This window comes from Neolamprologus multifasciatus, chromosome 23 (genome assembly GCF_963576455.1).
Source record: "Neolamprologus multifasciatus chromosome 23, fNeoMul1.2, whole genome shotgun sequence".
Taxonomy (NCBI): domain Eukaryota; kingdom Metazoa; phylum Chordata; class Actinopteri; order Cichliformes; family Cichlidae; genus Neolamprologus; species Neolamprologus multifasciatus.
In genome coordinates this window covers 4,494,945-4,507,345 of record NC_140460.1, presented here as the reverse complement: position 1 = coordinate 4,507,345, position 12,401 = coordinate 4,494,945, and the positions used below count along the sequence as shown (strand labels likewise).

Here is a 12,401-nt window from a genome sequence, read left to right as displayed (position 1 = left end):
TTTTATTACACTGACTAAAACGTATAAGTTGAAAGAACTTTAAAAATCGCATGTAACAAAATTAGAGTCATGTTTTACCAAAGCAGTTAGTTTGTTTCAATTTACATTTATGATTCTGGAAAAATAAAGATTTTTTTAAATACAAATTTACATTTTCAGTCAAATCAAAATTGTAGTCTTAGTAAAAATAATAAATAATAAATTTAGCTGAAACAAATTAGACTAAATTGAAGTTGGTTCAAAAGAACATTTTTTTCATTGAACATATTTCTCCACCAATAACCGTAGCTTTCATGCTACATGTCTCTTTGCACTAGAGAACTCAATACAGCTGGTTGCTAACTGGTTGTATTCTGGTTACATGTTTATATAACAGCAAAGCTGCCAAACACCTGTGTCAGTTAAAACCTGTCCTGCAGCAACTGCGTCACCTTTTGTGGAGGAATTTCTGAACTTGACTTTCAGATCAATTCTCGCTGCACTTTGAATGTAATTAGTTATCATAGATTGCATTGAATTGCCAATTTGATTCAGTCGCAAAAGGATAGCAGACTGACTTTATCTTATCGTCATTTTATTGTGGTTTTGATCCACCAAAGTCATTTAGAAGACAGCATCTGTGGTCCCCCCTTTCAGATCTACATGGATAAAGGTGCAGACTAAAGGCATGATTTTTTTTATAGGCCATGTCTGTCATGTTTGGGTAAGGTTTAGGTTACAGCATGGTGGTAGAGTATTTAGCACTGTCACCTCACCTCAAATTCAATCTGGGGCCTTTCTGTGTAGAGTTTGCATGCTCCCACATCCTTCCACAGCCCACAAACATGCATGAAGGTTAGGTTACCTGGTGATATGAAACTGAATGTGAATGTTTGTTTTTCTCTATGGGTGTACCCCACCTCTCGCCTTTATGCTAGCTGGGATAGGCTCCCCCACGATCCTGAGAAGGATAAGTGAAAGAGAATGGATTGATGGTTGTCAGCCTCTGTGTGTTAGCCCTGCGACAGACTGGTGGCCTGTCCAGGGTGGGGTGGGAGACTTACCCCTATTTACTTTTTTGGTGAGTTAGATGGCACATTTACTGCAATATTACAGACAGATAGCTAAGGATCTCCCTACAAAGAGATTAGCTTAGCACATAGGCTGGAAATGGGGGGGACATCTGTGCAGGCGTTGTCCAAAGCTCAAAAACACACTTGTCAGCACCTCTCATGTGACCCACTTTGTTTTACAAGCATCAGTCACTCACAGTCTGATCATCAGAGTGAAGTTGGCAGGCTACCAGCAGAAATGTGGCACATAAGTATTTGGGGAAAGATAAACTCTTGTTAAACGTGCCTTTTCAAATGCAAACCAAGCAAAAGAACAAATGGAATGCAGTTTGCAAAAATCTGTCTTTTGGAGTCCCAGCGGTAGCACTAAAAAGACTAATTGCAAGCTGGTACTACTTTTAAATCTATGTGTTTGTGTATTTTCATGTTCGCAACACAACCATTCCAGCGTTAACATGCTAAAATATTAGCCTCCTAAAAGAACCGAGCAGAAGTAGCAGCAAAATAAAAGTGCATCTAAATATTATGATCATATGCACAAATTGGTTTAATCTTAGACGTTTGCTGCATAAAGTGGAGTCTCTTTGTCCTCTTTCCTTTCACCTTTGCAACTGCGTCGTTTAAATTGGTGACGCGAATTATGATAGAATATGGTTTTAATAAAGAAAAAGGGCATATTATCTCTTTGTCTCTGTTATTTTGTTATTGTTTTTCGCGTGTCCCAATGGCCTGTTGATTTGAGACAAGCACTAAGTGGCTGTTAATGGCACAAACATGGCTGTGCTTTTAAAATAGCAGACCGCCCATTAGACTGGTATTAACAGGGTAATGGTCTGTTACTAAACTGCTGAATGACATTGTCGCTGCCGCCAAGCCGAGCTGATGGCCGCAATGCACACATGATCACACACACACGCACACACAAAGCCTGCATATATTTCTTCCATAAACAAAAAAGAAATGCGAGTGATTTGCATGCTGTGTGTGTATGTAAGCAAAGTTCGAGAGGAGTGAAAGTGATTTACAGTAACTTTGTGTTGCCGTCGAGACGTGAGGTGAAAAAGATGAGAGACAAGAAGACAGAATCTAAAAGAAAGCGAAGGAAAAAGACAAAAAGAATGAAAGACATAGCTGGAAGGTGTTATGGTAGTTATTAAAGCTGGGATGCACAACGGTTGTTTACCTCAGCCTGACTGTATTGTTGTGGCTCAGAAATTATTGATAGGTACGAAGAGACGGAGTAATAAAGAACTACACATCAGTCCCGTCTGTACATCTGACTGCCTGTCTGTTCTGCTTGTCGGATCGGTTTTAGTAACGGCTTCTCTTAAAAGCAACAGTGGCCCGAATGACATTTAAGAACAAACTCTGTCCTCGTCGTCTCCTTAGAGCTCGAAATCAGGCGGAGATGTGTCGCACGTATTGCATGTTGGCTTTGCACGTGGTATGTTGCATTCTCCGAATACACGGTTGTGTACAGTACACACACACACTCTTACACTGCGGTGCAGCGATAGGGCAGCGCAGTAGGGGGTATATCCCTGGGAAATCATTTCTCCCTCTCCTTTCTTCCTATTTGTAACTTGTCCTTTCAAGCAAGACGGCCCTTAAAGTTCAGTGGCGCATTCTTCAAAAAAGGCTATTACTGGCTGCCTCTGATTCTGTATCATGCCGCGCACAGACCAGCCATCCCTCCTTTTTATGTTCCTCTCCTCCTGTCATCATTTTCTGAAGCCAAGAGAGGAGAAGTCAGAGTTTCAGAAAGGCCCGCAACCAGTGCCTTTAAACCCTAAGCAGTCCCGCCTCTGACTTTGCGCCAGACGGCCATATCCTATCACCAAAAGGGCCTATTGCCTATGATACATGAAAGAGCTCCCTCTTTGTCTCTCTCTTAGTGGATCTTTGTCTTGTCTTCTGTGACAAGTGCCTATCGCACCAATGCTCAACACTTAGGGGCTTTCATAAAGCCGCATGTGACTGCAAAGAGATATGGGCTGCTTCTAAACGGCATGAGAAAACCCCGCTGTCGTTGGCCCTGAAGACCAGACAAAGAGTAAAATAGATCAAAGCGAAAGCAAACAGTGGTCACGAGGAAGGCTTTCTCAACCCTTTCTGGCCTATAACTGAGTTTGTTTTATCCCAGGATGTAAAAATAAGGATGTCCTGTGTTTTAAAGGACACAAATTTGGAAAAAACAAATAGATTTCAAGCCAACAGATGCCATCAAATCTCCAGTGCAACACGGCACACACGTTAAAACCTCCAAATGCTGCCAGAGATTTTTACAGTGCATAAAATAGAAGAGTCATAGAGCATCCACTTGAGTGCTCATTTGTTGGCAGAATGTGACCAGAGCTCGCACTGGTGGCTCTCTGCTCTGTGGTCAATGATGACCAAAGGCCTGCATTTCACCACCACCTCTCAGTTAACATAATTACAAAGCCCTTCAGCTCAGGCTTGAATACTGATGGCTGGCTAGCACCTTGTTTAGGACAGCACGTTTCCCCTCCGACGCTCGTCTCCTCCCGTCAGCGTGTCTCACTCTGTCACTCCCATCGTCTGTGACCTCCACTGTCATCACGACTGCCCTTGAAGAGCAGAAATCTCTCCATTTCACAGAGACCAGCCATAAGGGGGCTTGATTGCGGCAAATTGATCCATAATCACACAGTGCTCAGTGCTTTTTATCCTGCCGCCTCTTCATCTCCACTTAAGAGGCCCGCCGTTGGCATATTTACATGCTGTCTTCTCGAGGGTTTCCTCTGCTGCCACCACTCTGTCTCCCTCCACCCTTCATCCCTTTTATGACTCCCCCAATTTTCTTGTCTCTCCTTCACTTTTTCCCTCCCCCCTTTTCCCGTCTGGATGCGATGCCAGTCGGACTGACCGTTCCCGAGGCCCGTGCTATCTCTCTGTAAAAGGCGCACACACACATTCAGACACACCTCTGACCAATGCATCTCTGCTTTTGATTGCGATCGTCAGCTTCACACCCAAGATGGTCAAGAGGATGAAGGAAACAGAGGGAAACGAGTGAAGAGACGAGCAGACGACAGGATGAGTTTGTAAGGGGAGAATTCAGAGGTAGAGGCGGTTTAATCTAGAACATACTCTATCATACCACATGTCTTCGTGTCCCCTTTTACCTTTGGCTCACTTGCCTTTGTCTTTCTGTCCCCCCCGTCCAATTCAAAATGACTTTTCTCCAATTTACTGAGGGCTTTCAAACAGCAATTACGCTGTCATGTTGAGTAATACAATTTACAAGACGTAGCCCGTAATTGAACAGTGAGCTCAATAAATAAAGCCAAAGGCAGCAATTAAAATTTTTGACCCACCATTGTAAATTTTCAGATAACACAGCAAAATAACATGTACGACAGTGGGACAGTTGAGCTTTTATGGAGGCAGCTAAGCTTTTGCTTCTCCCTGTCAGCTCAGGCTTGAGGAAGAAAAGCAAACCATTATGAACCCTGAGAAGGGCTCCCTACCTAGTAAGCAGTAACAGGGTTACACTGATATCATGTACTTTTTCATTGCTGCGCCACTCAGTTCTTGCTATGACTTCTTCACAAGCTTCTGACTCAGAGCCATCATATCGGTTGTGACATGAATCAGGTGCGAAGGAATTTCAGATCCGCTCTTCTGTACAAAACTTGGACTGATTTACAGGAAAATGCCAACAAAGCCGTGGAGACGAACCCTGACAAAGAACCTGCCGGGCGACTTTTGACACATTTAGTCATTTGGAATTCATCCAAGTTGTTGTTATCGTTGTGACCGCAGTTATCTTGAGCTGAGAGTGAAGAACGATGTATTTTGTCTTTGTTTACAGATCATTAAGTCATCCTACTGTAACAGTTTTTAGGATCCCTCCCATAAGATGTCAGACTTTGACATATTTTCTGTGTCACAAATCCGGACGAGCCCCCATTTGTCGCAACCCGGCTTATAGGAAGTGGCAATCAAGAGGGAGACCACACACAGGCTTTTAAAGGCTATAAGACATATTTAATGAAATTAGATAAAGCAACTTAAAGTCCATTTAAAGGACATAACAGCCATAACTGAAACTTCCATGATGGGTGCCAGACAGAGAGAGCCAGAGCCCAAAGCCAGCGCCCTGCTGGTTCAGTCAAGGTGTCTTTATATACACTGGGACTGGCCTCTCAGGTATGCTGCATCAATAATTGGGTCAGCTCCACCTACCTGCAAGAAACAGGTAAAAGAAAAAGCAAAACACAAGGCCAGCCCACTGGCCGTCACATCTGTCTTTAACTTTCCTGCTTTTGATTTCTTCTTTAGTGGCATCATTAAGTGTAAGAGCGGATTTGTGAGTTTGCGCTTTCACAGATTACAAATAGCTTCGTATCGCTGCAGCCTAGCTACACTGGTAAACTAACTTGGGCAATCAGGAATTAATGCGAGTGTGTTTTTATGCAGCAGTTTATAGGCGATCCCCTTATGCAAGGATCTTATGCACTCGCTAAGCAAATTATAAAGTAGCTGAGTAAAGTTTCTTGTGTTTGTTTTGCTGGTTTTTGGCTTCTCTTTGTTTTCCTCTTCGCCTCTTGTCTGTTTGCTTCTCTGTCTCCCCCTCGCCGTCCTTTCTCCTTTTATCTTTCCAGTCGTCCTCTGTGTTTCCGTCCTCACACCTGTCTGTGTAAATATCCTCCACTCTGTAGATTTCATTTCTTTGTCTGTTCAGAGAAAACACCAGGATTCCTATTTTCATGACAATTAGTAACGTTCATACTGTTTTTCTCCTTTAGGCGTCTCTCCTACGCTCCCTCCCTCTCCCCCCCCCTTCTCACCTCTCTGAGAGTTTAGCTGTGTAATGTGTGGTGTGTGAAGCGACAGGGGATGCTTTATTAATGTGTGGGGAGGCCTTGGCGGTACCCCTGCCTCCCCACAATAATATGAGATGAATAAATCTGAGACACGCCACAGGCTCTCGAGCACCTACAGACGCAAACACACCCACATGCACATACACAGAACTTAAGTCGCGGACCTGGTCAATTCCTGGGGAAGAAAACAGCATCATAAAACTCTTATCACTTTAGAGCCCTCTGCTCTTCAGCACACACCGCCATCTCTCTCTGTCTACGTTTTTTCTTTTTCTTCCTCTCTCTCCGTCTCTCCGGTTGTCCTTGAGGTGGCAGAGGGGTGGTGTCAGCAGGTGGAGTGGGGTTGGGGTGAAGAAGCACAAAGCTTTGATGCTTGTTGGGTCTCACTCAGCTGGGCAGTATACAGCACCGCAGCTCATCCCAAGGCTCTGTATAAATTCAACGCCAGTGACAATTTACAGCTCGCGCCCATCCTCAACGTGACACACCGAGCAGAGCTTCAAGCGTGTCTTGTTGCCATCTCACCAAAGAGAGGCTAATTTATTACAGTGTAAAAATCCACAGAGCAGAGTTAGTTGGGGGGGAGGCAGAGAAATAGGGAGGCCTTGGTCTGGAGACTTGGTGTATAATATGCTTTTTTAAAAACTGTGTATATGGAAAAGGGCTGCAGTATATGCAGGAGCACATTATCCCTCCCTGCAGTGTGCCAAAGTGTTTAGATATTCCATATTTCATCTGCTTTAATATAAAACCCAAGATGCTATTTAGGGTCCAGTAAAGTGAGGATAGTCGCACAGTTTAGTGCCTTTTACGTCAGAAAGTTTGGACAACAATAATATTAAAACGCAAGCTAAGTCTACCTCTATCTCCTTGAATCAAATTTAGTGTTAAAAAAAGGGTAAATGTATTTAAATATATGCCATGTCTTCCAGAAGGTCTTGACGGGGCTTCCTTTGTACGCGCCGAAGAAGAACGATGAAGAAGATCTCAGTTAATTACATCACGTCACAACTTATGAGACTGAACCCCAAGTTCCCGAGCCTGCTGTCACAGAAAGAGCTGACCAGCACAATCAGGGCTGACCTTCAGAATCCATTAGATTTATGTTGTTTTTCACTGGCACTTTCCTTCTCGCTGGTAATTTCCATATTTATCAGAGCTGATCATAGTTTGACATCCTTTAATTTTTTATTTCCTCCTGGCGAGCTGCGAGAGAATGAGCGGTAATGTGCAGTTAGTGCGGCTCGTGACTTTGGCAGGTGAGAAATATGCTGAGGGAGCTCTTTGATTTGGTAGCGTGGGCATAAATTTCGCCTCCGCTGCCTTCACTCACTCATTGTCAACTCCCCCTCCGCCCCGTGCTCAGCCGCCTCCCTCTCACTGTAGTGTACGCCTCCATTCTCGTTCTCACCTAACTCTTAGATTTTTTAAGTCATGTTCTAAGCTGTTGTGACAGGCCAGTGGAGCCGTGAAGTTAAAATTAAAGAGATTCATAATTGAGAAACATAACCTTTCACGTGTAGGCACTCTACCATGTCTCCATGAAGAATTTACGTCACAAAAAAGGGCGCCTGATGGATCGCTAACATATGTAGGTGCTGTATTTTGGTAGATCACAGTTACAGCACTTCACATAAATCAAAACAGTGATGTACAAATACAATTATATAATAAGTAAGTAGAGTCAATATGATACTAAATTGAATACACTTAAATAGATACTATATATAAAGAAATATACGCATTAAAAAGGCCAAATAAATAACTATGGTTAAACTAGTTGCAGGTAATTGATGTAATCCAATTCAGTTGTATTTATATTGCGCCAAATCAAAGCAACAGTCACGTCAAGGCGCTATATAGCAGAGATGAAACCCCAACCACTATGAACAAGCACTTGGCGACAGTGGGAAGGAAAAACTCCCTTTTAGCAGGAAGATGCCTGCAGCAGAAGCAGGCTCAGGGAGGGGCGGCCGTCTGCCACGACCAGTGTTGGGGAGTAACGGAATACATGTACCGCCGTTACGTATTTAAAATACAAAATATGAGTAACTGTATTCCGTTACAGTTACCGTTTAAAAAGGTGGTATTTAGAATACAGTTACTTTGTTGAAATAAATGGATTACACGGCGGTATTTTCCTGTTTCATATTGTGGCGGGTCAGGCCTGTTTGGGTTTTGTTTGACAGCTACGTTCTGCTGTTCCAGGCGGCAGCGTTACGGTTGCCATGGTTACAGGGTGATGCTCTCTCTCTGCGTGTGTCCTGGGTGAGAGAGGCCTTTTTGTTGTTGTTGTGCTAAGCTAACAGGCAGAATGCTACAGGTATAGCTCTAAAGAATGTAGCATCATAGGCAGTGTAGTCCGTGCTGCAGGGAGAATGGACTGCCATACCCGTTATGTGTCTGTGAGCGAGGGAGGGAGAAAAAGGAAAAGTACGAGGAAAAGGAAAAAACGGGAGCTGGAAGCATGTAAATATAATAATAACCACTGCAGCCAAGAAGAGAGCCTGACGAGCCCAGTTGTAAGTAAGCTATTAAGACTCGACTGTACACCGTGTTCGTGTTTTCCTCTGAAACAATAAGTTCCGTTGGAGCAGCCTTTCAACGCCTCTCTCTGTCTCTCGCTAGCAAAGTTGACCCAGACAACAAAGTAAAGCTAGTTTTCGGCTACGAGCCCGACACAGAACCCACCGTATTAGCCAGAGGTCCCTTTACTACGGCTCGGAGCCGCGGACCTTCAGTAACAGTAATAAATCACAGCAATAGTACATTCATGTAGTTGTAAACAGCATGATAATATATTAAGTAATCCAAAGTATTCAGAATACGTTACTCTCATTGAGTAACGTAACGGAATACGTTACAGAATACATTTTGGGGCATGTATTCTGTAATGGAATACATTTTAAAAGTAACCTTCCCAACACTGGCCAAGACCAGCTGGGGTGAATAACAATAGTAATAACAATAATAAAAACCACTCGTGACATAATACTTCTTCTTTGGGCTGCTCCTGTTAGGGGACAGAATCATCCACCTTACGTCACACCGCCCCCCTGCAAGCCTTCCTTCATCATATGTCCAAATCATCTCAACTTTGCCTCTAATGGTTTGTCCAAACCCTCCGACATATTAATTTCTAACCACTGCATAATGGAAACATCTCTCATGCTGAAGACGCACCAGCCGTCTCATCCTAACACATGCTTATGTTTCTTATTTCCAGCACTGTGTGATCATTCGCTACGGCTATGTATATTTTGGTTTGGCAAATTAGCAAACCCCCTCTTTTGTGGCTGTGGCATGTGGCTGATCTGTGAGTGCCAACATGAGACACAGAGGACAAAACTATCCATGTGTTTATATAGTATCACCATTTTTGGCCGTGATTTTGAATTCAACCCAGAATAGTTATGAAATGTTTACTTAATCGGCCAATCAGCTGTCAGTTTTTACAGATATTTGCACTCATTAATCCTTAAGTTAATGAGTTATAGCAAAATATAACGTCACCTGCTGGTTCCAACTTGTCACATGTCTGTATTATTTGATGATTTTATATTTCTTTTATATCAGCTTTGTAATAAAACTATTCGTTTCAAAAAACCCATTTTGGCTTGTCAAACAACTGAAGTGAGAGTGATGCTAGTTTGACGTTTCCTACTCTTGAGGAAAAGCATTCATTGGTGGAGGAATGTTCTCTGTTTGTACTTTGATTCCTGAGAACTGTCAGCAAAGACAAACAAAAAGATTTTTCCAGGAAGGCGAATGAGATCATTTGTGACGCCTTGAGAAAGCTACCTTTCTTTCTCTTTCTCTTTTCCTCCTGTCTTCCAAGCTGCTCTTCCAGTCTCGCTCCACAGCCACCCGGCTGCTGATCTCTACTGACACCTTGAGGTCAGGAGACGCTTCTGCACAACTATGCTCGACACTCAAACGAAACTTGACCCTAACCTTTGTGTTACCTTCGTGCGACACACACCTCGGCCCGATTTCCTTTTATGTATAACCTAGCTGTGGTGCTTGTATCCTCCAGGTTCCCTGCGGGTGTCAGTGTGCCTATGGAATAGTGGGACTTAATTTTGTGCTACAGTGCTTGGCTGCGCACAGTCAGATACAGAGGAATGCAGAGATACAGACACATAAACACAACAACTACTTGGGGAGCATTTGTGAGAGCCCTGAGGAGACGTAGTCTCACACACACACACGAGCAAACACGCGCATACACACAGATACTCGCAGAACGATGTGGGATAAACAGTACATCCATTGTAAGCTCCAGGAGCCTGCTGGAAGAGATTGTTTTGATGAAGCAGCAAAGGCACACTAGCACTGAGACTAAATGTAGCATGGCTATGATGGTTGAATTCCCAGACAGTCGGGACCTTGGCAGCTGCCTCCAGTTTGGCTCACAACTTTCTGGGTTCTTGGTTTTACTGTAGGGAAAATGGCTGTGTGCCTTTTTCCCTTTTCTGATTGCAGCTTTGCACTGTACGGCGAGTGTGTGTATCTGAGCGTGTGCGATGGCTGTGCTCTTGTATCTGGAGCCTACACGGTGGCCCGGGGTCGAGGCCAAAGTAGAATTTGTAAGTGATGGAATTTCACAGACACCGAGCACCCAGCGGCCAGCGAAACCGCAAGCACTCACATTTACAACAAACGCCCTGCCCCGCTCCGCGGAGACTCCTGAATGGCAAAGCCATTTGTCTCTGTGAAGGGCAGAGGGAGGAAAAAGCGAAATAAAATCAGAGGCAGAGTGCTTAAATGGAACGATGCTTTTTTTTTTTTGTTTACGACTCCAAACTACTCAGACAGACACGCGTGAAGCACACACTCATTGCTCTGAGGTTAAATTGGAATTAAAGAGAAGGAAAGGTGCATACCCTGTTGCTAATTAGCATTTTCTGTGCTCAGCAGAAGAGGTGGAAGAATCGATAAGATATTAAGTTTGTGTATCGCAATGAAGCACGCAATCGCTTTCATCCATTAGCAACAGCAGATTAGAAGAGAAACACGGGCCAAGAAAACAGCAAAACTTTAACCTTTGTGGTTTGAATGAATAGATCCTGTTTGGCTTTTTTATGTTATTTAGCTTTATGTTGCTTAGTTTTCAATATTAGCAATGCAATCATGCTTGAGATGATTAGATTATAGTCATTCACACTGGTATGCAGTGTTGGGAAGGTTACTTTTTAAATGTATTCCATTACAGATTACAGAATACATGCCCCAAAATGTATTCTGTAACGTATTCTGAATACTTTGGATTACTTAATATATTATCATGCTGTTTACAACTACATGAATGTACTATTGCTGTGATTTATTACTGTTACTGAAGGTCCGCGGCTCCGAACCGTAGTAAAGGGACCTCTGGCTAATACGGTGAGTTCTGTGTCGGCTCGTAGCCGAAAACTAGCTTTACTTTGTTGTCTGGGTCACTTTGCTAGCGAGAGACAGAGAGAGGCGTTGAAAGGCTGCTCCAACGGAACTTATTGTTTTTGGAGGAAAACACGAACACGGTGTACAGTCGAGTCTTAATAGCTTACTTACAACTGGGCTCGTCAGGCTCTCTTCTTGGCTGCAGTGGTTATTATTATATTTACATGCTTCCAGCTCCCGTTTTTGCTCGATGACAGCTCGTACTTTTCCTTTTTCTCCCTCCCTCGCTCACAGACACATAACGTGTATGGCAGTCCATTCTCCCTGCAGCACGGACTACACTGCCTATGATGCTACATTCTTTAGGGCTATACCTGTAGCATTCTGCCTATTAGCTTAGCACAACAAAAACAAAAAGGCCTCTCTCACCCAGGAAACACGCAGAGAGAGAGCGTCACCATGTAACCATGGCAACCGTAACGCTGCCGCCTGGAACAACAGAACGTAGCTGTCAAACAAAACCCAAACAGGCCTGACCCGCCACAATATGAAACAGGGAAGTACCGCCGTGTAATCCATTTATTTCAACAAAGTAACTGTATTCTAAATACCACCTTTTTAAACGGTAACTGTAACGGAATACAGTTATTCATATTTTGTATTTTAAATACGTAATGGCGGTACATGTATTCCGTTACTCCCCAACACTGCTGGTATGAAGAAATATGATGTTGATGTTTAACGTCAAAAGGTTTAGTGGTCCTTGTCTATGCAAAAATACACCAGTAAAGCGGAAAAGCTCAAGAAAAGTCAAACACATCTGTGCAACACCATCTCCAAGGAGTAGGTGTGGAGCGTCGAGCCACAGAGAATTCCTTAGCAAGCCTGAAGTCTTAACTCAAAGAAGACCTCTATCAGGTCACACCTGTTGCAAGCAGAGCCTGACCCCTATAGATGTATAATTCACCTCATCTATTGAATATTCTGTGGCGTGTGTTGGTTTGATGATTGATTCATGTGTATCTGGCTGAAAATAGACTGTGAGGTCAGCCTGTGTTTTGACCCAACCTCTCACACCGCACTTTTATGGGTTACATGTATATCTAAGTTTAAT

The 12,401-nt window shown here is 43.4% G+C and overlaps 1 protein-coding gene across 4 annotated transcripts in view; it reads left to right on the top strand.

Moving 5' to 3' along the window:
* Window positions 1-12,401, top strand: part of agbl4 (AGBL carboxypeptidase 4) — a 370,527-nt gene that overhangs the window by 314,963 nt on the left and 43,163 nt on the right. The gene's annotated exons all lie outside the window — the stretch shown is intronic.